At 51.2% G+C, this 27,629-nt stretch overlaps 1 pseudogene; it reads right to left on the bottom strand.

Moving 5' to 3' along the window:
- The window catches only part of LOC131401856 (adhesion G protein-coupled receptor E1-like), a 431,573-nt pseudogene that overhangs the window by 19,855 nt on the left and 384,089 nt on the right, over positions 1–27,629 (bottom strand).

Here is a 27,629-nt window from a genome sequence, read left to right as displayed (position 1 = left end):
AGGAGACAGATTTATACACTGCCTTAGTTAGGATCCTGCAAAAGCGGAGTGTCAGTTAAGGACTTGGGTGCTGGCAGTTTATTTGGGAGGTGATTCCAAGGAAGGAATGGGGAGAGTCATATAGAAGAGAAAAATCCAGTAAAATGTGTGCTAAGATTGTTACTGCTGTAGGCAACTGAGGCTCAGTTCTGTTAGGAAATCACATAAAATGCACATCTGTATTGTTGCTTCAAAAGACTAGAAGATGAGAAATTTATCTTTTAACTCCTATCAGCAATTGTTTGAGGGTTACCCCTGGAGGCCTTGGTTCCAGCCTAGCTGGGGGCACCTGTGGCTGAGTATGGCTCCAAGAACCCTAACAAGGCAGGTGGAGCTCTGCGATGGGTCCTTGAAACGGTCACTAAAACGACTTAGGAGATACCTGCCACAGCTAAAGCCAGAGGCCAGCTTAGGGCGTGTTATACAGGACACAAAAGAGGCTCCTACATATATTCGACGTTTTCAGATTTCATTATTATTCCTTGGCTAAGCCACTGAGGTGTAGTGTTTTCAACTAGCCTCAGTTTACCCATCTGCAGTAGTTTCACAGAAGACCATAAGGATTTTGCATTTGTTATACGGCTTTCTGGCATTTACTTCTGAGGATGCCTACCATAAAGCAGGAAATTGCTTGAGAATATTTTAAACATTATGGCCTTTCCTGATGCACAGTCACTTTGCATAGGCAGGAAGCGGAGAGCGTGGGGTAACAGGTCCAGCATAAATATCGGAAGCAATACATAGTACTTGGATTTGGAAGGGTGTCTAAATGATTTGGGTTCTACAAACATAGCATTTTTGGCACCTTGGGGCAGCTATAATCCTGTGTCCATAAATTTCATTTTATTTTAAGAGGATCTGCGCCTATTTTCCTTTAGCTGATAAGAAGTGTCCTCGCAATATGAATATACTTCAAAGCTTTTGTAAAAATTCATTTGGCTCTACCTAAGAAATTTCCCAGTTTTCCATTTTGGGCCTGGGAACAATGGAAATAGCTTTCTTTTAACTGATTCTGGAGAGAATTATAATCACTTTTTGGCGTGGGCCTCAGCTTTGGGGGGTGAAAGAGGTGCTGTGTTGATCGGCTCTCGAGCTTCTTGGTGACCCCACATGGACGTCCACAATGCCAGGGTCCACTCCACTTCCTCCAAAGCCTGTGCCGGCGGGATGACCACGGGGGACTGGCAGACAGAACGGAGGTCGAAGCCTCCGTGTCAGGCCAGTTTCCCTGTGATTCCCCTCCCCCCTCAAAAAAAGACAAAAGAGATGGATTTTCTCTGGATGAAATTTTTATTGTCAAGTCCTTCTGAATCAGCCTTTAATATTATGAGCCACAGTTTGGCATATGCTTTTGTGATTTCAAGAACGCTCTTTCTCTCAGGACAGAATGGGCCTCCGGTGTCACATGGTGAAATACGTCCTTCTTCCTCGGCATCACTTTCCTCCTCTTTGAAACTTGGAGCCTATTGGTTTGGACTGTTTTGATTGCAAGTGACAGAAACCGATCTGGAACTAGCTTAAAGACATAGGGGGCCCTATCACAGGGGTCCTCAGCTGTTTTATAGGGACAAGGGCAGCAATCCAGGGCTGTGAGAGGAATATGTCTGGCCTCAGGAACAACTGGCTCTAAGGACACACTCAGTCCCCAGCAGACTCTCTCTTCATCTCCCAGACGTGTCCCTTGCTATACATCTGCATAACTCCTCTCTCTCTATGTGGATTACTTCTTCTGTCTCTCTGGCCCATGAGGGAAAACTATGCAGCCCTGGACAATTTCCAAGTATAATGTCATAAAGCCCAGCTCCCAACAGGAGGACAGACATTTCAGCTCCGTAATTCCCACAGAAAAACTCTAATTGGCTCACTTTGCACCAATCAACTGTAATCAGGGTTCCATTCAAGGAATAACATGGCAGATGCCTCTATAACCACAGTGAGAAGTCCCCAGAGAAAAGGAGATCATGGATTGCCAAACCATAATTCTCTCTTACCAAGGGGTTGGACCCAATGATTACTAAGGGTCCTTCTAGCTTTAACAGCCCACCTTGCATTCTCTGCTTGACTTAAGCTGACTCTCAGTTCAAAGGAGCTAATGATTGTGTGTTTCTTAAACAGAGGTATAAGTTTGCTCTAGCCAGAGGCTGAGCCTATGATAGTGGAACCAGAAGCATCCCCAGTTACTAATGCTGCCAAGTCCCCTCTATCCTTGGGCTTTTCATTCCAGGAGCCGTTACACATCTAAGCTTACAAACAGCTCCCTGGGCACACCATAATACCCAGCTGAGTATCCTGCCAGCTGAGGTTGCCTTTGTTCTGAGTTAGACCAGGAATCCTGCACAACTGAGCTGACGACTTCCAGGTTGGGGCTGTGGCCTCCACTGAGGCTGGACCAGGGTGAGATGTGCTGTCAAGCTTACTCCTGTGGGCTCGGTCAGGATCAGCTTCACTGAGAGCCTGGCTCCTTTCTGTCTGTTGGCCAGGGCACTCCCTTGGTTTTCTTCTGCATGGGCCTCTGCATAGGGGAGCTCAGGACGTCCATGTATGTCCCCAGGTCCAGGGGTTAGACAGACTGAGAGAGGGGAACAAGGGGAGAGGGAAGAGGGAACACAAGAGAGCGAGTGAGAGAGAATGACAGCCTCGGTGAGGGAATCTGGGAAGGGTCGTCCTGTCACTTGTGCTGGGTCTGCTGGTCAGAAGCCAGTCCCTAAGCAGTCAGTGGTCCACAGGGACGTATAGAACAGGCAGGGAGCTCATCCCTGCAGGGGCACGCTGACCTTGACTCGAGTGTCCTGGTGGCGAAAGGCTCCCTTCCTACTTGGGCTGATCCTGCGTTGAGCTCAGATCCTCCTCCTTGGGAGTGTTGCTCATCGCGGCCCGGGTGTGCTCTCCCGGGTTCCCTGGGCTCCTGTCCCCTCCAGGAGGGAGATGTACACTGAGGGGGCTGAGGCCAGAGCAAGCAGGGACCACTCCACCCTCCCAGCTCATTTGCTTCCTTCCCCAGGAGGGCCGACTCCTCAGGAGCCTCTCCTCACTGCTCACCATCTTCTCTGCTCTGAGAGCACCTCGTTTCAGCCTCTGAAGAAGACCTGGGAAGAAGTTTCCAGGTGGGAAGGCCTCTCCCCATGGGAGCCCTAGAGTGGACAGGGACCTTCGACAGGGCTGGGCATTGTCCCCTCAGTCAACTTGGACTTCCTGGGAGGCAGCAACCCCTGGGGGCAGGGCCTAGGCTGGTGGCAGGTCTCTAAGCGTCCCCACAATCCCCATCTTCCTGGTCTCACCTGATTGAGCACAGGCCTGCACAAGCACACCACCTTCCAGACCCCCTGGGGTTACGTGCAGCCCATCAAGGCCGCTGTGTCTGTCTCATTGTGTGGTTGTCCGTCTCACCTTCCTGGCTGATTCGCTGCTCTGTTCTAGATCCAACCTCAGGCGGCTGCAAAGTTGACCTTCCACGTCAGCTTGCCACTGAGATGGCTACTGTTTCCAGGAATGCTTAGGGGCCGGGCTTTGCCCACGCATGGCGACATCAAGTGGGCAACCTCTGACAGTGAAGCCACCCCCATTCAGGCTTGCGCCGCTCACAGGGCCGTCACACTGAGGGGGTGGGGACGGGACCTGCCCTGGGCAAAAACACCACGACTCTCACTGTTCTTCCCTCAGCTTCACATGCTCCTCAGTTGGTTGTATGTCTTCGGTCTCTTCCCAGAGGTTGTTTTCTGACAGCACGTCCGGTGTGATCATGGCTTTCCGGGAAGAGGATTGGCTGAACTCCTCACTCAACCATTCGGTGCGTCCTGCCGACCCACGCCGATCACTTTCTGAAGGCGCATCCTTTCAGCAATCTGAGGACCCAAGATTGTGAGTCTGTGTCCTGGAGGGATTTTGAGAAGAGCTGGTGGGATGGCAGTATTGCAAAGCATCAAGTCTTGCTTCCAGAAAGCTCTCTGGGATCCTCATCATCTTGCTGTTTTGGAGTCAAAGCCCTGAGATCTTTAAAAAGCCAGCAATGTTAGAACATGGGCAGGACAAACAAAAGTCTCTGGGCTCCAACACCAACTAAAATATTCTGAATTTCTAGTAACCTGAGACGAGTGGAAAGGAGTTGGGAGTGTGGAGTGGAGGGGCGGTTTGGGCCAACTACGCATCTGGGAGGAGAAATGCCACGCAGAGCAGCCTTTCTGGGGGCATACGTGTGGGACATGTGTGCAGACCCCCGCTGCAGACATTGCTGCTGCTGCCCTTCAGTTCCCTCAGCCCACTTGAGTCCCTGCAGTCCCTGGGAGCCAGTCCCCGGCAGGCCCACAGTGTCCCCCTGGAGCACCTGCATCCACTCTCTGCCTGAGGGCTCTCTCCTGCAGCGGGAGCTTCCTCTGCTGCGAGCCTGTGCCAGCCTGTAGCACAGAAGCCTTCACGACCCGGGGTAAACCCTCCACCCACGGGGACAGAGCCAGTCCGGGTGGGATCTCGTCTCCCAGCAGGACTAGGATGGATGCTCACCTCAGTGCTCCCTCGTCAGGCCCCGCACTGGCGCTCCTCCTCCAGGCTCCCTTCCCCATGGCCTCCCTCGGGCCTCCTCCCTCACCTGCAGACAAACCACTCGCCCTATGTCCTTGTCTGCGTTGGGGCCCAGACTCTGCGGAGGCTGCACGCTGGCTGTGACGTGGAGCAGGTTGTCCAGCTTTCTGGACTTGAGCTTCCTCACCTGTGAGATGGGGACACAGGCCTGCCTCCCGGAGTCGCCAGAGGAGACGCAGCGTGCAGAGAGGCACACCGCTGCAAAGAAGGACGCCCGCTGATCACCCAGGGAAAACCCCAACCTTGCCAAAGCAACAGGAGCTCGCGAGGCTGCGGGAGGAACGCGGGCAGCCTGTCCACACAACGTGGAGAGTCACTGACGAGTGTGGCCGTGCAGGGTAGGCCCCCGGACAGTGGAAGAGCCATTCGACAAGGAGGGGGACAGGACAGAGGCTTCCAAGGAGAAAGATTTAAGTGTTGGAGGATCACAGAGGCCTTAGGAAAATCATGAGGCCCTGGAACATGTTTACTGAAATGCTGTTATTGGCCGGAAGAATGTGTTACAAACACCCAGTCCACTCTGGATTACTTCTCATTGGTTGTCGGAATGAGTGCACACTTGTGATTAGAACCCACATTTTGTTAAGTGTAGGATATCTTTATTTTTCTTAACTTTTAATTATTTTTTTTTGTCGATGAAGTGCCAAGCATGGGTTTTCTCCGTTCTTTTCTTTGCATGGGTGGCCTCTACTTTCAGAAGCGGATTCCTGGTGCTCATCACCCCTGCTAACCCGAGGGACAGCCCTCTTTCAGGTCACACAGTGGATGTGAGCTCCAGGTGGGCAGGGACCACGTGGGGTCATACTCACTGGTGAAGTTACAGTGCTCGGCCCCTGGCAGGGACCAGAACGTATTGGCTGAATGAGTGAGTGAAACAATGAACGAATGCATGAATGAGTACATGAGTGCAGGAGTGAGTGAGTGAAGGAATGAGTGAAGGAATGACTGGGTGAATGAAGCAGTAAGTGAGTAAACCACAGAAGCTGGATCCACACAGGAGGAGCCTTTATCTGTGGCGGGCTCACAGCGGGTCACAGCACAAGCCCTGGACGGTGGCATGGAGCATGTCCAGCTGTCCTCCCAGCGCTGAACCTCCACCTGCAACACAGTGTGGTCCTGGATCTTCTTCAGCTCCTCCTCAAACAATGCTGAATGTTCCCGGGAGCAGGGCAGCAGGAAGGGAACCTGAGGAGGGACTTCCCAGACCCTGCGCCCTGGAGGACCACTGTGACAGCCTGGCAGGGGGCTCTTAACACGCTCCGGGCACCAGGCTAGAGATGCTCAAGCAATTCCTCAGGGAAGTCTCCCAACAGCCCATCAGGAGGCCAAGTTATTTCCTCATTGTACAGATGGGGAAACTGAGGCTGAGAGCCTCACCTGCATCACCAGCTAGAAAGAGGCTGAGCAGGGACTAGGACCCCTGTGTCTCTGACTTTGGATCATTGCAAACCACTGTCCTGCACTGTGGCCTCCTCGGGCTCAGGGGTCCTGGCCTCCCTGGGGCCTGCACCCTTCTGGCCTCCAGCCATCACTGAACTAAAGGGACAGGGCCACTCCGTCTGCCTGGGGCTGGGTATGGTGGCCGGAGAATGGCCAGATGTGGGCGCTGTGGGCTCTCCCAGTACCAGGGACCAGCCTATCCCCCCGCAGAGTGAGGTCTCTCTGGGCATCAGGACCAAAAGTTCTCAGAACTTTAGGGAAAAGAGGTCCCTCTCTCAGCATGGGGGAGCCCTTCTCAGGCAGGCCCAAGGGGTCTAAGAGGCACTGGGTTCAAATCCCGGCTCTGCCACTCTGCAGGGCACAGAGGGGGCAAGTCTCTTTGAGCCTCAGTTTCCTCATCAGTGAAATGAAGACAATAATTGCTCCTCCCCCAAGGAGTTGTGGGGAGAATTCAAGGAGATAGCTCAAGAGGAGAACAGAGGCCCCGGTAAGTGCTCATCACCGTGAGCTGTTCCTGCTGATGTCACCCCACTCAGAGCCCCCTGAGGCCCTTCGCCTCTGCCCACTCTGATCTCCCACCAGGCATGCCCTACTCGCTCTGACTCCGCTGTTCCTCTGGAATGCCTTTCTCCACCCCATCTCGTCCCACGGCAGTCAGCCAACCAGGTGGGGATCCAGGACCCAGCCCCATCTCTCCTCTCTTGATTCCTCTTCATTAGAGCTAGCAGCTGTTGAGATCTGAGAAGGTGCAGGGCACTCCAGGTGCAGCCTCAGCGAACTTGTCTGACACCACCATGAAAGGTCGGCTGTCACCCCACTTCACAGGTGAGGAAACCGAGGCTCCAATGGCAGTGCCTCTCCGAGGTCACCAGGGCTCTCTCCCTCATCCCCACTGAGCAGGGCCCCTCCATCGCAGAGGCTGAATGTGCTGGATATGTGGGCTGGGGCTGGCACAGTGCCTGAGGCAGCCATCACTCCTGGAAAACACTGAGGTGTGCTTTGGGCACGATGACCTTCTCCACAGCCTCTAGCCCCGTGCTCTGACATTCTGGCACCTTCTATGACACCTCCACTCTGTCTTGTAAGAGTCACTTCTGCTCACACAAGCTCAAGTGGGTCCTGCTGTTGCAACTGAGAACTCCCCCTGGAGGGAGCATGTTCAAGGAGGTCCCTGTGACTCACTGCACTGACCTAGATGTACTTTCCTGACTGAGGATGGGGCTCTCTGCTTGGAGGGAGAGGGAGCAGGCAGGAGTGTCCAGACCCCCATCATCATCTGTCCTGGATGGCAGGCCAGGCTGCTCAGCTCAGGTGAGTTAGGGAGCAGGAGGGGCATGGGCAAGGCCAAAGCGGGGTCAGGTGTGTTAGGGGCGGGGCCAGGGGTGAGGGGAGTGGGAAGGACAGAAGCAACAGGAGCGAGGCCTTCCAGCTGGGCAGGTAACCCCAGGTACCTTCATCCCCTGCATCCTAGCTGCTCCTCCTTCTCCCTCCCTCCCTCAGGTCTCTGCTTCAGGGTCTCTGGACTCCCTGTTCCCAAACAAGATCACAGGGTAGAAGGAGACCTTGAGTGTCAGAGACTGTGACCAACACCTTAACATCACGTTTACATTATGAGCCAGAATCTCCGCCTCTAGGGATCGGTCCTAAAGAAGTAGAGATTTATGGATGCAGGTGTTCCTTTCAGCACGATGAAATCAGAAATGATCCGTGTTGCCCAGCAGAGGCTCTTAGGCAATTCTGAGGCCGACGCAGAGGAGAAAGAGGATTGACTGGCCAGGGTCCAGCCCTGGGGAAATCAGGTTCCAGAAGAGCACACTCCCTGCAGTCCTTCCCACACGATAGCCGCAAGTGCACACCCATACACACTTGCACATAGACATACCCATGTGCATACAGATGCACACAGCTGAATGGGCACATGCACACACGTGCACACACACGTGCATACAAAGGCAAAGGACTGAAACGGTGAACACTGCCTGTTAAGGGCACTCCTCAGTTTCCACTTAATTCTTAATTCCCTTAGAATTCATTCTTTTACTGTAATTAACGTACATTGTCTTCGTAATAAAAACCTTTACAAAGAAAAACTAAATAATGTACTTCAGTCCAAAGATGAATGATAAATGGATAACATTAACATGTGATTTTAATCTTGTTAGAATTATAAGAGGAATAGAGGCACATTCTATCAAGTTGAAACATCACGCAGGCCTCTAAAGGAGAAGAGAAGCGAGTGGCAATTCCCATCCCCAGAGGTGAGCCCCATGGATGATTTGGTACGTATCTCTCTGGCTCTGTCTCTCTCTTTCTCTGTCTGTCTCTGTCTCTCTCTCACACACAGATTCATGTTCCTAGATGCATGTCTCCCGGCTGATATCACATATTAGTGGTCTTACAGATGGGACGGATGGATCCCATCGCCTCGCCATGGACAGTAGCGTTCCTTCCAATTGCTTGCTATTGCAACCAGTGCTGTGATGAATAGTCTGGAAAATACATCTTTGAAAAGTTGGGCAGGAATTTCTGTGGGATGAAGTCCTGGGATCAGTACCGCCAGCACAGGCGTGCCCCTGGGGACTGCGATGGGTCCTGCAGGTTGGTCTCCAGAGAGGAGTGTCCTTTCACACTTGTCTCTAGGGGTCTACTGGGGCCTCTGCTTCCTCACATTGTCACCAGGTCTGGTTGTCACCACACTGGAACCCAGCCCGTCTGATGGGGCCCAGTGCCCTCTCCACAGTGTCTCCATGTGCGCGTCTCCTCCTCGGGGATCTCGCGCATCTCTGACACATGCTGCCCCTGTGTATCACCTCTCGTTGGCGTTGAATGTGTTTGCTCTTTATCTCTTTTTAAAACTCTGACTTTCGAGTGTTTTTTTGGACCACAAGGATGCGTAACCTTTCCCTGACCTTGTGTCATGAGGAATACATTCCGGTTTGTGGTTTGTCTTTCCAGCTTTCTACCCTTTCTTGTTTTTGTTTTGGCCGCAGGAAGAGCAACGCGTTTCGTGTGTGGCTTCTGGCTCTGGTGTCCCACTTAGAACAGCAGTCTGTACCCCAAGATTATGCACATATTTACCAGAAGGGCTTTCTTTGATACATCAAATCTAGACTCCATCTGGGATTTTCCTATCAAATTAGAGAAATTCTATTTCAAATAAAAACAGAAAAGGAAAACCTATCAGGCCGTTTGAAAAGAAATGGGCAGACACACATGGCCACCTACGGCATGATTTCACTTATAAGAAACATGCAGAACAGATTAAAAACAAAACAAAACAGTGACAGAAAACAGATTAGGGGTTGCCAGGGCCTGAGGGAGAAAGTGGGAGTGAGTGCTTTTAGAACAGGGTGTTCTTTTGGAGAATGAAATATTGTAAACGCATACAGCGGTGATGGCTGCACAGCATTGTGAATGTACTTAATGCTCATGAAGTGTACAATTTAAAATGAAAAACAGTAAACTGTTAAAAGATGAAAGTGAAATTTATTTTAAATAATCAAGATATAAACAATAAAAAAAGCAATGAAAGGAACCATGAAATAGAGAAACACAATTAGGAGGATGGGGAAGGAAATTGGTGGTAAGGGAGCAGGTGGAACAGGTGGGACTGGAGGTGCTAATGAGGGAGGTTCCCGAGCCAGCTCTCACAGGCCTCAGAATTTGGCCTCAGCTGCCTCTCTGTCTCATGCAGGCGCCTGTGCAGAGCTTGACTCTCCTTGCACAGAGGCTGGGCCCTCAGCTGCCTCCTGATCTCCTGCAGGAGCCTGTGCAGGGGATGGCTCTCCCTGCACAGAGGCTGTAGCCTCAGCTGCCTCCCTGTCTCCTGCAGGAGACTGTGCAAGGGATGGCTCTCCCTGCACGGAGGCTGGGCCCTCTGCTGACTCTCGTTCTCCTGCAGGAGCCTGTGCAGGGCATGGCTCTCCCTGCACAGAGGTTGGGGCCTCAGCTGCCTCCTGTTCTCCTGCAGGAGCCAGTGCAGGGGATGGCTCTCCCTGCTTGGAGGCTGATGCCTCAGCTGCCTCTTGGTTTGTCTTTCCAGCTTTCTACCCTTTCTTGTTTTTGTTTAGGCTGCAGGAAGAGCAACGCATTTCGTGTGTGGCTTCTGGCTCTGGTGTCACACTTAGAACAGCAGTCTGTACCCCAAGATTATGCACATATTTACCAAAAGGGCTTTCTTTGATACATCAAATCTAGACTCCATCTGGGATTTTCCTATCAAATTAGAGAAATTCTATTTCAAATAAAAGCAGAAAAGGAAAACCTATCAGGCCGTTTGAAAAGAAATGGGCAGAAAACACATGGCCACCTATGGCATGATTTCACTTATAGGAAACATCCTGAACAGATTTAAAAAAAAAAAGGAAACAGTGACAGAAAACAGATTAGGGGTTGCCAGGGCCTGAGGGAGAAAGTGGGAGTGAGTGCTTTTAGAACAGGGTGTTCTTTTGGAGAATGAAATACTCTAAACGCATACAGCGGTGATGGCTGCACAGCATTGTGAATGTACTTAATGCTCATGAAGTGTACAATTTAAAATGAAAAACAGTAAACTGTTAAAAGATGAAAGTGAAATTTATTTTAAATAATCAAGATATAAACAATAAAAAAAAATCAATGAAAGAAACCAAGAAATAGAGAAACACAATTAGGAGGATGGGGAAGGAAATTGGTGGTAAGGGAGTAGGTGGAACAGGTGGGACTGGAGGTGCTAATGAGGGAGGGTCCTGAGCCAGCTCTCCCAGGCCGCAGAGATTGGCCTCAGCTGCCTCCCTGTGTCCTGCAGGCGCCTGTGCAAGGGATGGCTCTCCCTGCACAGAGGCTGGGGCCTCAGCTGCCTCTGGTTCTCCTCCCTGAGCCTGTGCAGGGCTTGGCTCTCCCTGCACAGAGGCTGGGCCCTCAGCTGCCTCCTGTTCTCCTGCAGGAGACTGTGCAGGGGATGGCTCTCCCTGCACAGAGGCTGGGCCCTCAGCTGCCTCCTGTTCTCCTGCAGGAGACTGTGCAGGGGATGGCTCTCCCTGCACAGAGGCTGGGCCCTCAGCTGCCTCCTGTTCTCCTGCAGGAGACTGTGCAGGGGATGGCTCTCCCTGCACAGAGGCTGGGCCCTCAGCTGCCTCCTGTTCTCCTGCAGGAGACTGTGCAGGGGATGGCTCTCCCTGCACAGAGGCTGGGCCCTCAGCTGCCTCCTGTTCTCCTGCAGGAGACTGTGCAGGGGATGGCTCTCCCTGCACAGAGGCTGGGCCCTCAGCTGCCTCCTGTTCTCCTGCAGGAGACTGTGCAGGGGATGGCTCTCCCTGCACAGAGGCTGGGCCCTCAGCTGCCTCCTGTTCTCCTGCAGGAGACTGTGCAGGGGATGGCTCTCCCTGCACAGAGGCTGGGCCCTCAGCTGCCTCCTGTTCTCCTGCTGGAGGCTGTGCAGGGGATGGCTCTCCCTGCACAGAGGCTGGGGCCTCAGCTGCCTCCCTGTCTCCTGCAGGAGACTGTGCAGGGGATGGCTCTCCCTGCACAGAGGCTGGGCCCTCAGCTGCCTCCTGTTCTCCTGCAGGAGACTGTGCAGGGGATGGCTCTCCCTGCACAGAGGCTGGGCCCTCAGCTGCCTCCTGTTCTCCTGCCGGAGAGAGTGCAGGGGATGGTTCTCCCAGCACGGAGGCTGGGCCCTCAGCTCCCTCCTGTTCTCCTGCAGGAGACTGTGCAGGGGATGGCTCTCCCTGCACAGAGGCTGGGCCCTCAGCTGCCTCCTGTTCTCCTGCTGGAGGCTGTGCAGTGGATGGCTCTCCCTCCACAGAGGCTGGGGCCTCAGCTGCCTCCCTGTCTCCTGCAGGAGACTGTGCAGGGGATGGCTCTCCCTGCACAGAGGCTGGGCCCTCAGCTGCCTCCTGTTCTCCTGCAGGAGCCTGTGCAGGGGATGGCTCTCCCTGCACAGAGGCTGGGGCCTCAGCTGCCTCCTGTTCTCCTGCAGGAGGCTGTGCAGGGGATGGCTCTCCCTGCACAGAGGCTGGGGCCTCAGCTGCCTCCTGGTCTCCTGCAGGAGACTGTGCAGGGTATAGCTCTCCCTGCACAGAGGCTGGGCCCTCAGCTACCTCCTGTTCTCCTATAGGAGCCTGTGCAGGGGATGGCTCTCCCTGCACAGAGGCTGAGGCCTCAGCTGCCTCTTGGAGTCCTGCGGGAGTCTGTGCAGGAGATGTCTGTCCCAGCACGGAGGCAGGGATCTCAGCTGCCTCCTCGTCTCCTGCAGGAGGCTGTGCAGGGGATGGCCCTCCCTGCACAGAGGTTTGGGCCTCTTCTGCCTCCTGGTATGCTACAGGAGACTCTGCAGGGGATGGCGCTCCCTGCACGGAGGCTGGGGCCTCAGCTGCCTCCTGCGCTGCTGCAGGACATGGTGGGTATGATGGTTCTCCCGGGATTGAAGCTGGGTCTTCTGGTGGCTCTGAGGGTTTTATCACTGTCACTGCAGACCGTCTCCCGGTAGCTGCTGGTCCAGGCCTGTGGGACACCGGCGCCTCCATCGGGGAGATGGATGGAATATCCCCTTCCGCCAGCTCCACGCTGATCTTCTTCGTGGAGCTCTGCAAAGACAGTGACTGGCTCCGTCCCAGAGGCATCAGAGCCCTGCCCAGCTGTCCTTGCTGCTGCTTCTGCCCTCTGGTCCTAATTCTCCCAGATCAGGCACACACCTGTGTCTGCACATTATTCCACCCCTGAGGAAAGACCTACACCTCAGGGGCTTGGGATAAACCTCAGGCAGAAGGGCACCACCCCGCACTCCACATCCCACTCAGCCGGCCTTGACCTGGGCTTTGAACCTGACCGACCCCCCAAGGCTTCTAACACCTCACCGACTGCTCCTGCTCACGGTGGTCTACCCACATGAACCCGCCCTTCCAGGCACACATGGGGAGGGGATGTGGGGCTGCCCAGATGGGCCCACAGTGGTAGCCTGGTTTGGAATGGCCTTCCCTGGGCCTCCCGGTGTTACCTTTCCGTCCCTCCGGGTAAACGACCAGAGCCGTCGGCCGTGAGAGGGGCACCAGCATCTGCATCGGTCTTTGGGGGCTTTCCTGGGGCTCCGGCCCCTGGTCATTGGGAAGCAGCAACTAAACATGTTGCTCCTTCTAGACAAGTGCTAGAGAAGTGAGCTCGCTTGGGGGCTGTGTTTAGGATGTGGGTGCCTAGTTACCAGGGTTCCAAGTTCTATTGGGCTCTGTGAGGTCACTTCCTGGGATCCCCTTACCTAAGCTTCCTCCTCACACAAGACCTTCCTAAGGGCCCCCCGGGCTGCTGACTGCTCACTCTCCATCTCCACACCCTGTCCAGACACAGTCACACTGACACAGTCCGCCCCACAGCCTCTGGGGAGGTCTGGACGCAACCAGGGCCCCAGCTTTGAGGACACAGAGTTGAATTCAGTCCCGCTCCTGCTTCTTGCCAGTGATGTCACCCTGGACAACCCTGCGCCTCTCAGGGCCTCCCCTCTCAGGGTCTCTCCTGTGTTCATGTCCCTCTCTGTGTAGTGGGGGTCATTCTAGCATCTACTTCCTAGGGATGTCATCAGGTGTATAGACCTAGAGATCCCTTCAGAGTCTGTGAATCCCGTGGGCTGCTCCCACACGTAGCTCCTGCACAGACTTGGCAGTGCAAGGATTACAGAAAGGGCTGGCTGTGGCAGAGAATACAACGCAAAGAGGCTTGGGTCTGCTGGGCGTCTGGGAGAGGCACTTCCCCTCTTGCCTGTTTCCCAGTGTTCCTAGGGAGGGTTGAAATGAAATGACGTTCAGACATCATCTCCTTCTGGCTCGCAACCCTCCAGGGCCTCCTGTTATGTTTAGACTCAGGTCCAAGTGCCTGAGTGGTGGTCATCTCAGCCTATGTGGTGGGCAGCCCCCACAACGGCTCCCAGCGTTCCCACTTCCTAGGCACACATCCTATGTAATCCCCGCTCCTCTATGAGAATGGACTTTGCGGCTGGCTTCTAACCAATAGAATAGGGCCGAGTGATGGGATGTCACTTCCACGGTCAGCTTAATGAAAAGTCTGTGACTTCTGTGTGGTTCTGTCTCTCCTGTGTTCATTCTATCTCTCTGTCTCTGTCTCTCTCTCTCTGTCTTTGTCTCTCTCTGTCTCTGTGTCTCTGGCTGTCTGTATCTCTCTTGGTCTCTCCCTGTCTCTCTGTCTCTCTCTTTGTCTCCCTGTCTCTGTCTGTGTCTACTCTTTGTCTCTCCTCCCCATCTTTCTATCTCTGTGTGTCACTGTCTCTCTTTCTCTCCCTCTTTCTGTCTCTCTGATCCACTATTCAGGAGAAGCCATATCAGATATTATGAGCTTCCTTCCCTATGACACCCCCTAATGCAAAGAACTGGCAGAGGGTCCCGGCCCACAGACAGAAAAGGCCTGAAACCCCCCATCCAAACTGAATCCTACCACTGCCCCGATACTTGTGAATGATCTCCGAGATGGCTCCTGCCTCTATCGAGCTTCAGTTGAGAACACAGCCCCAGCCTCCTGCTAGACCTTGACGGGGAGCCTCCCAGCTGACCTGAGCCTGGACCCTGGTAGAGACACTGTCAGATGCTCAATGATAGGTCTCGTAAGTGCTAAGTGAGGCTAATGCTGTCACCCAGCATAGACAGCTAGTACCTCCTTCCAGGCCTGGGTCTGGCCCTGCCATCCTCTCTCCCTCACTTCTCTCCTCCCCAGCTCACTCTAGCCACACTGGCTCTTTTCTCACCTCCTCTCTCGTCAAATCCTCTTCTGCCTCCAAGTCTCTGTGCCTTTGAGCTTCCCCCCAGCACGCTGTTTGCAGACAGATGCAGGGCTGGTTCCTCTTGTCCTTCTGCTCAGGGCACAAATGTCCCCAGGGAGGCCCTTTACACCCACCTAGGGGCTCCAGGCCCTCCCTCCTCCAGCACCCTGCTTCATTGCTCTGTAGTACCTTCTCTTCTTTTTCACATGGATTTGTTCATGATTTTGTCCTTTCCATCTCCAGGCTGTGAGCTCCTGGAGGACAGGGACCATGTGGGTGCTTTCTGCACTGCCCTCAGGACTAACATGGGCCCTGCTCAGGGTGAGTGCTGGGGCCACAGTAGCTGAAAGAATCATGAAAGGATCTCAGGGTCCCCTCCCGCCTCTGAGCAGCTCCCATTGTGGACGTGGATGCCAGTAATCAAAGGTGCCTGTTGCTTTGGACAGGGGAACACCCAGAACGAGCCCTGGGCGTCCCTTCCCTGCTCCACTTGCTGCATTGAGCATGAGTGGACACAGGACACCCCTGGTGGTCAGCCCCAGCCTTGCAGCCCCAGGCAGGAAAGCAGAAAGCAAAACACACACCTTTCTTTGTTTGGGGTCCTCAAGGCAGTGGTTCCACCAGGGCCGAGGACGGGCAAAGGAGCAGGACCTGTGGGCTCCAGCAGGGACGTGAGGGACCTCAGAAGCCTCTCTTGCTCCCCGCTTTCCCTCCACTGGCCCTGGCGTGTCCCGTTGACTCACAAGGCCTCCTCGCCCCAGCCAGGGCAATGACTCCACCTCACTTCCAAAGGAGGCCCCCGAGGCTCCGACAAGGATGGCCTTGTCCCTGGTCCCCAGACAAGTCGACCAGTGCTCTGCCATGTTCTGCACTGCCCGGGGCTCCAGTCCCCAAGCTCTCAGGCTGCCTTCTGCTCAGCAAGACCTCGAGGGAATGGAATGCATTTTACAAGGACTCAGAGAACAGTGGGTCATGGATGGAGAACGAAGGTCAATAGACTCTTCTACAAGCCTGTGGGACCCTTAGAGTCACCCCATCTATGCACCCCAATTTACAGAGGTGTAAGATCTAGCCTTCTCTGCTGTATCCCCTCCCCCCTATGGGGTCACATCCTAGTTCCCGGTGCCCAGAGTGGTGGCCACAGGACGCCAGACCTGGTTCTCTACAGGCTGCTCTAGGGATGGCCCCAACCCCTGCATCCCCCTGTGTACCTTGGGGACCCCCTGCCCACCAGTCTGGCATCTCTCCCCTTCATGCTATGGGCCTGGGCATGTTGTTAGGGGACCGGATGCCCATGCCCCATGGCAGAGCTGCCTCCAACCTCTTTCTTCCTTCCTCCTGTCACCTCCCCAGTGAGCACTTCCCTTCTGAGACCGGGCTGGGCATTCAGAGTGTGTGTGTATGCTTGTGTGTGTGAGTGTGTCTACGTGGGGATGCGTATAGCAAAGGGCCCTACATGGGAGGGCGTTGGCAGGGGTCCCCCAGGGGATTAGGGGCTCTCATTCCCAAAGCAAACCCCTTGGAAGTGCTGAGGCTGGCCTAAGAGCTTGGAATGCTCTCTTCCCCTCTGGACTCTGCCCACCTTGTGACCCCAGGGCCTGTCCCTGCTTCTCCTGGCCTCAGTTTCCCAACTGTCCTGTGAGGGTTGGACACGGAGCAACATCAGCCCCGATGAGCATGGACATGGCCCGGGATCTCCGCCCACATCAGTGTGGCAGGGATACCCTCACGGTCTCACAGGCCTCTCTCCTGTGTGGCAACCAGGCCTCCTGTCCATGGTCAGGCACACAGAGGGGCCCTGCAGACAGCACTTCTGGGTGACACAGCTCGCAGCACACACGTGTAACACAACGGTCCCTTGACATGGCTGCTTTCGTCTGTCCCCTCCCCAGCCAACTGCTCAGTGACCCTCACACCCCCTACGTCGCAGGAACACGCCACAGAAGCCAGGTGGGCCACACGGTGCACAGTTGGGTAGGTTGGACATCTGGGGACGTGAGGGTCACTGAATATACACCGACTTCACTGTCCTGGTCCACAGACTCCATCCCAGGGTCCAGCTCCATGCATGGCTCGTCCTGCAGACACGAAGACAGTGGTGGACACAGACCCTGGGCAGGGAGAAGGCCAGGCTGCCCTTTTCCCTCCTCCTCTACACCCCCTCCCTACCACATGAGGTCCAGCCAGTCCCTGCCTGCAGCCCTGGCGGGTGTAGGAGGAGCTGAAGGGAGCCCAGCTGGGCAACTATTGGAGGGAGTTACTGTTATTAGGGAGCCCACTGGGTGCTGAGTGATTGCACCCCATTTTACAGATGACCAGTGGTCCCAGCATTCAAGGTCACTCTGCTCTAAGTGACCAAGTCCAGACGTGAACAGGGGACTAGAAATCCTTGATTTTCACCAGCATTGAGCCCAGCATTGACCATCGAGGCCTTGTCCTGCGTTGGGGCTCCCCCAGCCAGGCGACCTCCTGAGTCCAAGCACTTTGGGCAGCTTCGTCTCCCTGCTTGAATCCCAACACACTCTCCTGAGGTCAGAGTCACTGACCCCATTTTTCATGGAGGAAACTGAGGCTCCGAGAAGACACCACATGACCTTGCCTGTCACAGGGCTGTGAGGTGACCCAGCTGTGGGTTTGACCCCAGGTCAATCTGACCCTAAAGGCTCTGCTAGCACAGGAGCCTGAGGAGGTGGCCTGTGAGCCCAGCACAGAGGTGAGTCCATCCTGGATGGGGGCTCGGGGGAGGGGCACTGCAGACTAGGAGCTCTGAAGGGGGCAGGGGCTTGGCAGGGTCCTTGGGGAGGAAGGCTTTAGGGAGGGTGGGGTGCGGTGAGGGGTGAACTCTGGGGACGGTGTCTGGACCAGATCACACAGGGCCGTGACTCAGGCAAGGAGTCGGGCTTCACTACAGGTTGGTTGGACTTGAATGAGCAGTCTCATCAGAGCCTCAGGCGGTTAGATCCTAGATTTGGAGGGAGCTCGGTGGGCACCTTATCCACCTCCACTCAAGCCCAGATCCCCAAGAACCAACAGGATGAGAAGGCTGCCTCCATTTCTTCCCATGTACAGTGGGCACTGTGGCGGTTGCCTACCTCCTGCCTGGGCTGGGCCTGCTGCCTGGAGGGCCCAGAGAGGGCTTCTTGTCAAAGTAGCCATTCAGGACAGGTCTGTGCTCAGAGAGCTCTGAGTGATGGGACCAAGGGCACGTCCCACCAGTGGGCTAAACAAGACGCTCCTGTCCACGTTGCTGTTGTTTACTCCAGGTGGACAGGGATGATGCAGCATCGCCCACCGTGTGGATGGAGAGGGCCAGCGAGGAGCTATGGTTGAAGAGCCTGAGACACGACACTTGTGTGTGACCAAAGCTGCCATGGGTGTGGTGGAGGCTGAGGAGGAGGAAGTGCTGCTGGAGGCCAAGATGAAACCAGAGACCATCGGGGACCAGGGGGCGGTTGATTTCCATCACTGTGGGGGTGGCATGATCAGCAGAGTCTCTGGACCCGGCAGGACACCCCAGGCCGGCATCCAGCTCCTGGGGTTCTTGGCCCCTTTGTAGGTGTCACTGGGGAACACTGGTCCCAGGCAAGAAGGGACTGGGAGTGGGCTGTCAGGGAGAATGGGGAGGGCAGCCACATTCTTTTCCTTGCCATCAGGGGCCTCTGGCTCAAAACTCATGTTGCTCTCCTCCACCTTGGAGCTGGAGGAACCAGCCAAGTGCTCGCTGAGCATTGGACAATGTCCCTGCCACTGAGGTCCTGGCCCCACCTGAGGTGTCCCAGCACTTGGAGTGGGAGCCGTGCCTGGTCCTGAAGCCTGTGTTGGGGCCTGTTGGCTTGGAGGCTGGACGGAAGGGCTGCATTTGCAGAGGTCACGCCCCCTGGCTGAGTGGGGACCCTGGGACACCTGAAGTCACAGATGCAAGTGACCCGCACCTGGGAAGGTGTGAGGGAGGTGCACAGAGGGCAGTGCCTCAGTGGCAGGCAGAGCTTCATGCCCATGGGCAGCACTCCTTGGCAAAGATCAGCTAGTCCTTTGGACCCTAGAGGGCAGAAGGCACCTAAGGCTCCCAGTGGTCCACGAGAGGCCAGGACAGCCTGCTGACTGGCAGGCATCAGGCCTGCAGCACGAGAGGTTCAGGGTGAAACTGCTCCTGGGTAGCCTGGACCAGCTGGTTGGACAGAAAAGATGGCCACCTGGTTTTTGTCACTCTAGTCTGTACGTGCTCATCTCCCCAGCTAGCCAGACCCTGGGGAGGGTGGTCCTGTGGCTAAACAGCACTAGGGACTGAGGAGAAGGTGCCCTTGGCAATATCGAGTCCCTCTTCTTCATGTGAAGCAGGGTTGAGCTGGCTCCATGCCTGACCTCACCCCCTTGGTGACGGCGGGCTTCCTCAGGTCAAAGTCATACTAGGCATCGGGTTCATGGCACTGAACACATTGGCATCCTCAGGGGTCTTCAGCATGGGGGGGAGGGGCCAAAGGAGGGTTGGCTGTGCTCAGGACAGCCACACCAGGGCCAGGGAAATGCACAGAGACAGGAAGCAGATCAGTGCTTGTCAGGGGGTGGGGGAGTGGATATGGGAGCATGGCTGCTTCATGGGTACAGGGGTTCTGGTGGGGTGAAGCAATGATCTGGAACTAGATAACGGTGACGGTACACAGCATAGAGGATGTAGTTAATGGCCGGCCCTGAATTGTACAACTTTAAGTGATGAAAACATTAAACTTTATTGAATCTAAATTGGAACACATAAAACATAAGAAATCATAAAACATAGAAAAGGGAAAGACATCTCTGGGTGGGGGCTGGAGCCGGCCGGGCCTTAGTTGCTGGCGATGTGGGTGGTGCTGCAGCTGCCCTAGTGCTGGAGCCACTGCTGTGGCTGATGCTGGAGATCCCCCCAGCTCTGGCTGTGCAACTGGCTCAGGAGCTGGACCTGAGCTGGGGCTAGAGCTGGGTCTGTCTCAGGCGGTGGTGCCTGACCTGCTTCTAGAATTGGCTCCGGTCCTGAGACTGACTCTAGCTCTGCCTTATTGACAGATGTGGTGCGGGAGCTAGTGATGGGAATGGCTGCGGCTCTGGAGCTGGTCGAGTGTGGGAGCTGGAGGAGCTCTAGTTCTGGAGCTGGCTGCAACTGAGCTCTGGAGCTGCTGCCAGAGCTCTCACTAGTCCACAGCTGGAGCAGGATCTGCTTCTATGTGGCTCTAACTTTGTAGGTCGAGGTAACTCTGGCTCTGCTGCTGGTGACCGAGCCTTCTCTAGCTCCACAGCTGGTAAACAACGTGTCCTGACCTTTAGATGGTGTCAGCGACATCACCAACCCATCATGAGCTGTCCATCAGATGGTGGGAGCACTCCAGCAAATAGCATCTATTACATTAGTGTTATTTCATCTCAGTTCCAGTTACATATTTATTTATTTATTTATTTATTTTATTTATTTTTTTTTTTGTGAGGAGATCAGCCCTGTGCTAACATCCGCCAATCCTCCTCTTTTTTTTGCCGAGGAAGACGGCCCTGGGCTAACATCTGTGCCCATCCTCCTCCACTTTATATGGGACGCCGCCACAGCATGGCTTGCCAAAGCAGTGCGTCGGTGCACGCCCGGGATCCAAACCAGCGAACCCCGGGCCGCCGCAGCGGAGCGCATGCACCCAACCGCTTGCGCCACCGGGCGGGCCCCCAGTTACATATTTATTTTAAATATACTTAGAAGGAGAATAGGATAACAGAAACCATTTACTCTTTGCTGAGATTTAACAGAGCACACCTTATTGATGTCGTTTTTTAAGAAATATTACACAGTGGAAGACACCATTCTCCTTCCTCTCTCTTTCCTCCCCAAAGGTAACTACTGGCTTGAAGTTAATATATGTATTCTATACACATTTTCTCTTGCAAAAAACAGTTGTCCCCAATTTGCTGAGATTTTTTTATGTGTCTATCAAAGATATGCTTCTGAGCAGATGCTGTTAGAAACTCTGTCCTTTCAAAGTAAAGATGACAAGTCAACCATTAGTTGAGAAACTACCTGCTTTTTAGACATCATTTTTAAAAGAGAGGTTTGAAAATATCTCCATCATGTTACCATTGATCCTCCCTATTTGGAAGAGTTACATTCTATTAATTTTTAGCAAACACTGCATGAGCCAGACTGAACCAGGGCTCCTAGGGGAAGGACAAGGTTAGGTTTCTGCAGTCTTTGGTCGTGACATGTTTGGGAACCTGTCAACGCATACCCTTGTTTTATGTTTGTCTCTTTTGAAAAGACCTTATTTAGTATGGACTGTAGACACATTATTTGAACTCCCAGCCAATATCACTATCCATAACCCATGCCTGAAGGAAGCTCATCTAACGCAAGTGTTTTCTACATATGGCCCAGCACAGGCTTCCTGTGCTTAGGAACACTACACAGCACTTCAGCACTATGTTTGCGGATCATTACAAAGAGGAAAAACAGCAGCAAGAAGCAAAAAAGGTGAAAAACGTACCATTTAATAGACCAGGAAAAGGACACTTGTTGACCTGAGAACTGAAACAAGAGTGTCACCTTGTTCTACCTCAGCTGGGAACGTGCGCCTCAGGCAACTCCCACTTTCTGCCACTCTGCACCCGTCCAGGAATTACCAGGGAAAACACAGTGTGTGCTGGGTTTGGATTCACCTGTAAATGTTAGTGACTAGGTGAATTCACGAATATCAAATTACTGAATAAGGAGGATTGACTCTGTTCTGTTGCCAAAAACAATGAGTGTGTGAAACTCATACTTCAGAACTTCAACGTGGAAGGCTTTCTCATCTGCTTTAAAATCTACATGAAGAGTTTCATGGTTTTGAGCCATTTGTTAAAAATGTCAAAAACATCTTCTGATTGGTTTAAAAGAACAACTGATTGACCTCAGGAATGGCTGTGCGTACTCACCATCTCTGATTTCTCTCATTCTCTCTTGAACCCATTCCAATAAACCCCCACCACCCCACTACAACACTTTTTTCCACGGTCACAGGTGACCACCACATTGCTAAATCCTACAGTCATTTGTCAGTCTGTGATTTACTTGATCTACCAGCACTTGACATAACTATTCACTATGTATGTTAATAAAGTCTGGTAATAGCCAATAAATTATTTTGGGACAATCAGATATTCATTTGACAAAATATTAATAAATATTCTATTTGGTCTCACACCACTCCTTAAAAATCAACTCCAAATCTGAATATAATAAACAATAAAAGTTGAATGAATATTAAAAGTATTAGATTGTTTTAAAAAGATTATAGAACATCTTTATATCTTGGATAATAGACAGTCTTGTTAAACGAGACTCAGAAAGCAGAACTCTAGTCGACAAGATTCATAAAACTAACTACAGCAAAATACAACTTTGTAAGACCAAAGGCACTGTAAATTAAGTAAAAAAAAGAAGAAAACACTCCAACATGTAATCAAGGGTTTCTCTGCAGACTATATGAAGAACTCCTATAAACTAATGAGAGACAAACCATCCAGTGGAAGTGTGGCAAAGGACACGAACAGCCAAACAATTCTCAGTGGAGGAAATATGAAATGCCAGTAACCAAGAAGTGTTCAACCTTCCCAGAGATGACAGAAATACAAAATAAATCAAGAAAGAGACATGCCTTAGATATCAGATTGACAAACACTTACAAAGTTTGTTTCAGGTGTTGGTTACATGGAAAAAAGAATCCACTCATACAGTACTGAAGCACAACTTTTGGAGAACAAATTGAAAATACCTGTTGAATTTCTCAAATGAGCATTTTCTATGACTCAGCAGTTCTGTTTATTAGTATCTGCCCAGGAGATACCTTCACACAGATGCAAAAAGAAACATGTATAAGAATATTCTTCATAATATTGTAATAGCAAAAAATGGGGACAACCCAAACGTGCACCAAAGGAAGAATGGTTCAACAAGACGTCGTTTATTCATAGTAACATGTCAGAGTGACAAAGAATGGAGTAGATCCAAGCAAATTGTTACAGAAGTATCTCCCATATAGTTTTGGGTGAAAAGAGGAGGCTGCAGAATGAAGTGCATATTATACCATTTTCTTTAAACACACAAAACAAAAAGAAAAGAATATTTTTTCTACAGTGACAGATGTATGTGGGGCTGTGGTTAAAGGAGCCTTTAGCTTGATCCATATATAACTTTTAATTAATTAATGTTTTACAAAGGTACTGCTTCATATATTATTTGTATAATGAAAAATTAAAATACATAAGACTAATTAAGTTCATTCTTTCCTACTAGAGAATTTCAGCTACCCCAAAGTAACTAAGAAATCAGAACGTCCACAGGAAAATGTCAGCATAGGTGGGGGACAATTGAGCTTGGCTAACATGAGCAGACATTTTTCATACATTAGGGGAGCTGATATTTTGCTGTAGGACCATCTTTGCCATGCAAACCTTGGGACAAAAGTGCAAGTATTTGCCAGGATACAGCCAAGATATAAAACCAACCAGATCTTGAAAATAAAACGGAAAAGCCCAGTTGTCACTCTAAATCTACCTCTTCATTGGCCAAAACCAGCTTTGAAGCTGTTTTAGCCTGTTTCTCCACGAACAAGAGCCACAAAATTGACGCGCCAGCATCACCACCTCATGGCTCTGCTTCTCATCGCAGGGTCCATCACCATACCCTTTGGCCCCCAAATCTCAAACCAAGAGTTCCGTCTTTTGGATAGCCCTTCAAAGTTAAATGTTTTAGAAATACAAGAGACCCAAGTAGGGTTATGGATTTTTTAATTTTGACAAGTCAAGATTTTTTAAGAGACTGCTGTCTATCATCATTGCCAGTTTGCAAAAGAACAGCTATTTAAAACCAAGAAATCAGAAAGGCCATAAACTCATATCAGAAGACAGTCCTGCTTATCAAAGAACAGTTGAAAGTGGTATACACATTTCATAAATACGTAAATATCCCATAACTATATTAATAATTGTGATCATTAGTTAGGCTGTTAAATAGGTCAACTTGACCAGGTCATGAGGTGCCCAGATCGCTGGCTAAACGTTATTTCTGAGGGTGTCTGTAAAAGTGTTTCTGGAAGAGATTAGCAATTGAACTAGTGGGCTGAGTAAAGCAGATTGCCCTCCCTGTTGTGTGTGGGCCTCATCCAACCCACTGAGGGCCTGAATAGAACAAAAATGCCGAGGAAAGTTGAATTCTCTGTCTCTCTCTCTCTCTGCCTGAAGGTTTGAGCTGGGACATCAGTCTTCTCCCGCCCTTGAACTGGAACTTATACCATTGTTGTTCCTGATTCTCAGGCCTGTGGACTCAGACTGAAACTACACCGCCAGCCTTCCTGAGTCTCCAGCTTGCAGACGGAAGATCATGGCACTCCTATGTCTCCTAGTGGTTCTGTTTCTCTGGAGAACGCTGATTAACACAATCATATTTACATACTTCTCCTTTATCAATCTGTGTCTCAGCTTTATCAATAAAGGCAGAGCTGGAGACAAGGTCTTGTACATAGATACTTAATTTGGATAGTGTGAGAGAGCAGGGAGAGGTCATGAGTAATACTGTCCTTCTCATGGAGAGGCAGCCTTCCTTTGATCCTCATTGGTCAGACTGGCCAGACGGCTCTGTCAGGTTCCAGGCACCCCCAGGAAACCACTGCTTGTCTGTCCTCACTCCTCCTTGTACATGGCCTGAAAATTGGCTCAGAGAACTTATGCAATTCACCAGAGATAGACTCAAGTTGGCCTGGCAGAAGAGGCATTGAAAAACAGGCTGACACATGTTCTGGTTCCTTTCACATCAGATTTTATTCTTCCCTTTACTCACTTATTCTTTCAATAAAAAATGTATCAATATCTACCATGTCTTAATAATGATAGCAACATTTATTGAGCGCTTACTATATGCCTGGTACTGTTACTGCTTTATAGGTATTATTTCATTTAATCCTCACAACAGTGTTATGAGGTAAGTGCTTTTAGTATCCCCCATTTTACAGATGAAGAACAAAACACAGAGAAGTTAAATAATGTGCTTGAGGCCACACAGTCAAGAAATGGTGGCGCTCAAATATGACTCGGGAGTTTGGGCTCCTTCCTAACTGCCAGATGTCAACTGTGTTTCAGCTGCTCTGCTTCCAGGTTTCAGGCTCGTGATGGGGCATAGGGAGAAAGAGAATGCACACCGGGAGACAGGTGGGTGCCATCCCAACCCAACACAGTAAGTCGGATGGAAGTGGGCACCCAGGTGTCATCGGAGCATGGAGGGGTACTCTCACCCCAGAAGTTGGGGCCACTGAGCTGACTCTTGAATGACAGAAAGTGGAGATGGGGCGATGTAAGTTGGGGAGGAGTCCAGGCAGCAGAAATAACAGAAGAATACCACTGGGAACACCACAGAAGTGTAACGGTTTCAAATTTCAGTGCACACGCTCAGGTGGCAAACCATGCCATTGCCTTTTTTCTTTGGGACCTTAAAGTCTATTAGGATCCCCCATTCTCTAGGTGTCAGAAATAATCTCCTTCAATTCAGAGGCTGAGTCCACCCTGGCCCTGGGACCGTGTCCTCAACTGGGGGCTTCTGTGGAGCCACGGTATGTATCTGCATGGAGGACAAAGGTGGAGAAACCATCGTTACTCATCATCAGTCCACATGTTTCTGCTGACACTGTCCACAAGGGGTCCTTGACACAGAATACCGACTTGCTTAGTAAGCCTGTCTTATCTCCTGCTTCCTTGACCTTCTGGCTTCCTTCGGTGATGGCTCTCTCTCTGCTCTCCTTCACTGACAAGCTTCTCCAAAGACTCTCATCACCATGTCTACACTTCTTCCCCTCCCAGTCTTCATTCACTATTCAACACACAGTGATGTGTATTCTGTTCCTACAACACACCCAAAATGTTCTGCTAAGATCGCCACTGGGCTCCACGTTGCTAAATCCAATAGATGCTCTTCTCTTCATCTTAGCTGATTTCCTGGCTATATTCAACTTTCATGACCCGACACTTTCCTACTTTTCTTTCTACAACGTTGACCACCTCCAAAAGTCATCCCTGATTTTTCTCTCATCTCCTTGATTTTACCTCTCCCCAAACATTTAATCTATCAACAAGTTCTATCAATTGTATTGACAAAAATTACACATCAAGTCTATCCACTTCTCTGCAGTTCCGCTGCTAACACAGTGGCATATGCTACAATTCTCTCTCCCCTGGATGAGTGAAACAGCCTCTTCACTCATCTCTCTGCTTCCACACTTGCCTCCAACAATCCAGTCTCTGCACAGTAGACGTGGCATCCTCAATTCTGTGCAACATCTCATCATGTCTGGCTCCAGGAAAATTCAGTTCTGTTTTTCTTATGAATATCTTTGGTTTTGTAAGATATCCTTGATGTTTTCTGGCATATAGTTTTATTTATCTTCATTTTTACTGTCAAAAGACACATATAATCACACACACACACAGAAACTCTCATTAAGGGCCTATTACTTGTAAATCATTAGCTTGATATAGTGAGACATAAAAAGTAACCTCATTCTTTTAAAAAGTAACTTGATAACAGGGACTCTGGCTTAAGGAGCTCATGAATTGGTTGGAGAAAAAAATAAAACAATGAAAATGTAAGCAAAGAGAAAAAGGTGTAAACAACAGTCCACCATAAAATATCATCACAAGATGGCACAAGATTAGTTGCCAAATTAAATATGAACAAATTATTTGCTACAGAAATTCACAGGAAGGAAAATACTGGAAGTTGGACTGGAAAGAAAAAACTTCAGGGAAGACAGAAAATAAATTTGAATTGGCCCCTGAAGAATGAGTAGGATTTATAAAAGCACAAAGAATTAAAAAGTCATAAAAGCTCAAGTAAACTAGTTTTGCTAAAGAAGAAAGTATGGTTTACTGAGTCATCAGAAAGAAGGCTCACACCAGAATGAGGTCAGCTCAGCGAGGACCACGAATGCCAGGGTGAGAAGTCTGACTGATTTTATAGGCAATGAGAGCCACTTAAGCATTCGATGTAGGGCTTCCCATGATCAATGTGGTACTTTAGGAAGATTATTCTGGCATGGTGTGAGACTGAAGGATGAGAGGAAGCTGTCACTAATCCACTCAGCCTCCCTATAGGGAGCTCTCATTTTTTTTTACATAAGCTTTGTGAACAGTTATCCTCCAACAACAGGTTCTGGATGAGCATCTCCAGGATGGTCATGGCTGCACATATCTTGTTTAATTGGAAGAGACCACAGATAACTAAATCACAGGCTGACATTATGATGAGACTGAAGAAGACAAGTCTTTACTCAGCCGGTGTCCACTGGGAAAGCAGGAGGTGCCCTCCACTCTGCTCCCTCCTCCCTTACATCCAGACAAAACACCAGCATCTCCAGGCCACCTCCCTTTGTTCCAGTCAGGTTCATCTGATGCTGTTCCTTACCTTCTCCTTACATCTGACGTCACTGCTCATGCTATTAGGTCCTAAGACTTTGGGACTTCAGCTCCTTTGGCCTTGCCTTTCTTTGGCTGTGACAGCAATGGTCATCTCTTTACAGCTGAGACAAAGACCAATTATTTGCATCTTGGTCTCTCCTCTTTACCTTTTAGGGCTTCATCCTCTGGGGCAGATGCTACAGAAAGACGAATGCCAAAATGCTTTTGCTATGTGATGACAATAAGTTATTTCTACTCTTCAAAGCCCTGTAGATCTATGGGCAGGTCTGTGCATTCCGTAGAACAATATCTTGAGAATGAAGCTCAAAATGCACTCACTCCCATTCTGTGCCAGGCATAAAATATACCCGCCAGCAGAAAACTAGGGGATTGCAACTCCAAC

This window comes from Diceros bicornis (assembly GCF_020826845.1).
Source record: "Diceros bicornis minor isolate mBicDic1 chromosome 21 unlocalized genomic scaffold, mDicBic1.mat.cur SUPER_21_unloc_1, whole genome shotgun sequence".
Classification (NCBI taxonomy): domain Eukaryota; kingdom Metazoa; phylum Chordata; class Mammalia; order Perissodactyla; family Rhinocerotidae; genus Diceros; species Diceros bicornis.
This window is presented reverse-complemented; position numbering and strand designations above follow the sequence as displayed.